We start from the raw sequence: 4,992 nt of genomic DNA on the forward strand, positions 1-4,992 counted from the left end.
CTGAGAGAAGCTCAGCCACAGTGAAGTGACATCACTGCTCTTACTTTTCCACTTCTTTTTGTTTTATTTTTTTTTTTTAGCATTCAAATCAGCACTGTGTTGTTGGGAATGTGCAGATGGGCACTTCCCAGCAAGTAATCTGGTTTTACCACAGTGATGTTGGTGAAGATGCAATGCTACCAGCACAGCCGGGAGGAGGTCACCAATGCATCCCCATTGCCAATCCCAATGACATCCCCACCCCCATCCCCATCCCCATCCCCATCCCTATCTCCATCCCCATCCCCATCCCCATCCCCATCCCCATTCCCATCCCCATCCCCATCCCCATCCCTATCCCCATCCCCATCCCCATCCCCATCCCCATCCCCATCCCATCTCCATCCCCATCTCCTTCACTATCTCCATCCCCATAGCCATCACCATACCCATCACCATCGCCATCCCAACCCCTGCCCCCAGCCACCACTGGCACAAAAGGGAGAAGCAGCAAAGCTGTGGATGCAGAATGAATTCAGGTTTTAACTTTTTTGATTTTGCAGTAAACCTAAGTTCAGTAAATTGATTTTTGTAGTAATAAAAGCTGAACACTCATAACCCCCAAGCGATAAACTTTTTACTGCTATTTAGAATTTATATTTTATTTCCAGTCTTTTCCTTGGATGTGCCCTGAGGGGGAGCACTTTATGTGCAGCTCTAGAAATGAACTGAGTGCAAATATTTTTATTTTCCGCTAAGCATCAAAATTTTGATGCATTCTCAAGAGACCAAATGCACTTCTTAAAAGTACAGGGCAGCCAGCAGAGCGACTTGGCTGCTTGCTTACTTATTCATTTATTTATTTATTTTTCTGAAGGAAAAGCACTGTTGGTACAAAGTCTGGGCACTGGGCATGGGACGAATAGGCTGAATAACGAAAGCACCAAATTCTGATCTTGGCCATCTCTTTGATTGATGTTTAGGTAGAATTAATCATTCTATGATTCTAATTTATTACTACTGTTATTTTTCCTGAGTTTATGATTCCCTGTAATGCATTGGCGCAGAGGAGAACCTATTGAAGTTCCTCTAGAAGAATTGTTCATGTCCCTCCTGTTCAACTCTTGCTCGAGGGGTGGGGAAGTCCCAGCATGCTGAAGCTTGAATGACAGCATGGTGATGGATGAGAAGACCATTGCAGGTGCATTTTGGAGATTTTTGAAATGTCTGAACTGTAACTCTTCTCTCCTTGCAAGTCCTGGGCAGCCAGATTCACCTGGCTTTTTATGCAAAGGGATAAAAGAAGCAATACATATAAATGGTATTAATGCTCCCTAAAACATCCTGGAAATATTCCTTCTGTAAAATCTGTTTGACAAGTACAGATGACATCTCATAAGGTGACCCAGATGATTCAGCACTTGGCTACACATGAGTAATGTGGCCATCCCCATCTCTGCAGCAGTAACCTCTTTACACCGTGTATTTTCATCCAGGAGATGTACAGGCTTCCTGCACATAGAAAAGAAGGCTGGAGGAGCCGAGTGCTGTATTTCAGCTTTCTTTACTGCTACAATATCACAGAAAACTTGGAGGAGTAACAGCAGCTGGAGCTGGAAGCCCCCAACATCCCTGCCTGAGAGTCAATGGAGGCTCAGTACAAGGGGCTGCTGAGTAAATACTGAGAATGGGGAAATATTTGAGCATTGGCCTCCCCATACTCTTCTCTTGCTTGCACTGTCAGACATGCCCTATTTAAGTTCTGTTTCCATTTTTATTTTATATTAATCATAGAATCATTAAAGTTGGAAAAAACTTCTGTCATGCACCAGCACAACGTGGGTAGGATGAGCCCTGGAGAAATTTCCTATTGCTTGGCACCAGCTCTGAAATCATCCCATCAATGAAGCCATTGCTTAATGAATCAGAATGTTAATTATCACTCACATCAATTCAATAGCCCTGCCTGGATTATGGCTGCCCCCCTCTACTACTCTGAATTCCTCCCCCTCATCATCATCACATCTTCTGGCCCTCTGCTTCATTAGTTTTTATCTGATGATTGAATACCACCGTTAGCCAAAAATTATCAGTGCTAGCGTGCATGCACAGCACACTGCAAGAGAGCATTGTAAAACACGAGATAATTCATGCTACAAAGCTGTCACAAACTAAAGAAATATCTCCCTTGTTACCCTGAGACTGAATGAATGAAGCCTCAGCACCACTGCTGTACAACACTCAGCTCCTGTGGAGAGAAAAGCATAATATCCAGGCACAATGGAAGAAAAAGCAGATTCTTTGTGATTAACATGGGCAATTTGACTGGAAGAATTATAGAATATCCCAAGTTGGAGGATACCCAAAAGGATCATCAATTCCAGCTCCTGGCTCCACACAGACACACAAAAATCAGACCATCTGTCTGGGAAGAGGAGCATCACCCCATGGAACTGACGTGCTGGAGAATGTTTTCTTCTTGCCGCATTTTCAGATGAGTTACAGTGAGTTTGTGTTTCATAAGCCACATCAGGAGCAGGTTCCCACAGTGGAGCCATGTCCAGCCCTGCCAGGCAGGAGGGGAAGATGCTTTCAGTTCCTTTGCCTTTCTTCATGACATCCCACCTTGAATGCATCTTAAGGCATCTCTTTGCTCTGTAACCCAGGTAGAATGACACATTAATTTCTAATTAATTAAACTTTGTGGTGGCCTTCAGCACTCTTAATGTTTTTTTGTAAGAGTATCCACTGTCACTCCGTGATGGGCATCTCCATCAAGCCAGAGCATACCATATGGAAATAACCTAAGGATGAACAGAGCCCCGTCCCCAAAATCTGTGCCCAAAAGCAGATCACTCTGAGCCTTGTTTTGCACACAGAAATGGTAGGGGTGATATTTTAACATGTTTTCTTCTCAGGAGCTGGTGGTCCCAACAAGCATGGGTAGTCACTCTGGACATGTGCCCTAAGGCAACTCTGCCTGCCCATCACCTCTCACTCAACATGTTTCCAACAGTTTGCATTTGGAGCACCTGGCATCAGTCACCATGCAGAGAAGTGTTTGACACTGGAGCCTCTGGGTGGGCTCAGACATGGTCATTAGGAAAGATTGCAGAAATGATTACGCCGTTTATTTACTGTTGGTGAATGGCATTGGCCAAACTGGAGCACTGATCTGTCACCCTGCATGCTGGGTTCCTGCTGAGCACCACTGGGCAAGTGCAGAACTGGGATTCCAGTGGACTTTTGGAGAAGGATTGGGCTTCTCGGTCTGCCCATGGAGCTGCTGCACCCATTGCATTTCTCTGGCTGCTCAGCCCAGATGCTAAGCAGAAAGGAATATGTTCAGTGTCCCAGTCACTGACAGCTCGACATATACACAGCCTAGATAGCTTGCAAACTAGATAAAGGAGTGACAACATCTCCTTGAGAGAAAACACAGGATTTCTCCCTCTGCGATGCTTCATCTCTGCTGTCTCCTGATTTCGATCTCCTGGGGCACACCACTCACAGCTGCCTTCCCGCTGCCCTGGGGTTTGCAGAGCCTCTTGGAGCAGTGTGGAGCCGCCCTCCTGCACACTATTTGCTTATCAAGGTTCCCGATGGGCAGTGTGGGGTGAGGGAAGACTTTGGTTCCCTGCTGTCATTGCTGGAGTTGTCGGTTAGCAGTGCCACCCCCTGCCCCTTTCTCTGAGCAGCTTATTGCACTGCACAGCTCAAAGAGGTTGCAAATGCCTTTTCTGTGGCTTAGGAACAGGGAGAGAGGAAAATGCTTCTGGATCTGAACCAACTATTCAGACTCTTGCTTTCTGGCATCCAAAGAAATCCCAAGGGTTTGTTTTGCAAAGGAGAAAGTGCTGGACATTGAGAAGAGGTTACCTGTAACATATAGAGGTTAAATACAGAGAAAGGTGAACACAAGGTTTAGGGCACCTTAAGAATAATGGTAATTATTTAAGAATGAGAGCACTGAAGGATACATCAGACCAGATTTGGGATGGATTTGCACTGCCCCTGTGCTGCCGTTGATTCCTACTTCCAGCCCACTAGTGCTGCCATGTGGCAGTCAGGGCAACCAGAAACCTCTGGCTTTCTTCAAAATGTTTTTCAGTGGCCACAAACTGGGGTCTGTGCAGCCCCTAAGGGACAACCCTGCCTGTGCCCAGCTGCTGAATGCATGAAGAGATTGGTGGATGGGTACCAAATGCTGCACCAATTGCCAAGACCAATCAATGCGGTTTAAGGGTTACATGTGGGCATCCTCAGTCCTAAAACAGCTGTTTGGGGTTGATGCTCACAAGGCTTAAAGTTTCCAAAGGTGTTGATGTGATGCTTTGTCTCAATGCGCCATTACCCCATCAAGCAGTGTGCCGCCTTCCTGATCAGGCATCAAGCAGAGAGCAGGAAAATTAATCAGAAAATGCATCACCACCCTCCCCATGAAGCCAAACCACGTACGCACTGTGAGGCTGTTGGATTCCTGCAGTCTTCCCATGGAAAATGTCTTCACCTCCTGCTGCAGTTGGGCAGTATCTCCAGAGGTGCACGGTGGGAGCTGCTCGTGTTTGGCTGGAGCACTGGGAAGGATTTCAATTCAAGATTTTGCTCTGATTTGCATCACTGCCCATGTCCTAGTGGAGTGGAGCTGCCACGAGCAAACAACCCACAGCAGGGAGAAGATCATTGAGAAAGGAAAGGGCTCTGCTGTAGGCAGCTCTAGGTTAATAAGTGAACTATTCATCTGATAGGGACACGGGAGAAGTTTGCAGGTATTCGGCCCCGCTACAATTCAGCAATACCACTTCTCTTTATCTCTCACCCAAGTAACACAAACATTTATGGAATTACGTTTTAAGGCTTTTAAAGGTGTATTTAGAACGTGTTTTCTTTGAAGCGTTATCTTTGCAAGCTCTCATGTGCTGATAAAGGCCGTGTTTGGCTGCCTCTCGAGGAGCATTTGTAAGCTGTTGGCTCAGGGAGGTTTCTCCTCGGGGGCTGCAGGACAGCAGTTGT

The 4,992-nt window shown here is 46.2% G+C and overlaps 1 long non-coding RNA gene across 1 annotated transcript; it reads right to left on the minus strand.

The window, feature by feature from the left end:
- Positions 1–777: 777 nt before the first annotated feature.
- Positions 778–4,661, minus strand: LOC128081116 (uncharacterized). The gene is made up of 2 exons (XR_008207005.1): positions 4,442–4,661; positions 778–2,634 (listed from the first exon to the last, which is right to left on the minus strand). It is a non-coding gene; the product is annotated as an uncharacterized LOC128081116 (long non-coding RNA).
- Between the last annotated feature and the right edge of the window lie 331 nt (positions 4,662–4,992).

The sequence above is a fragment of the Tympanuchus pallidicinctus genome, unplaced genomic scaffold (assembly GCF_026119805.1).
Source record: "Tympanuchus pallidicinctus isolate F22 unplaced genomic scaffold, pur_lepc_1.0 scaffold20, whole genome shotgun sequence".
NCBI classification, from domain to species: domain Eukaryota; kingdom Metazoa; phylum Chordata; class Aves; order Galliformes; family Phasianidae; genus Tympanuchus; species Tympanuchus pallidicinctus.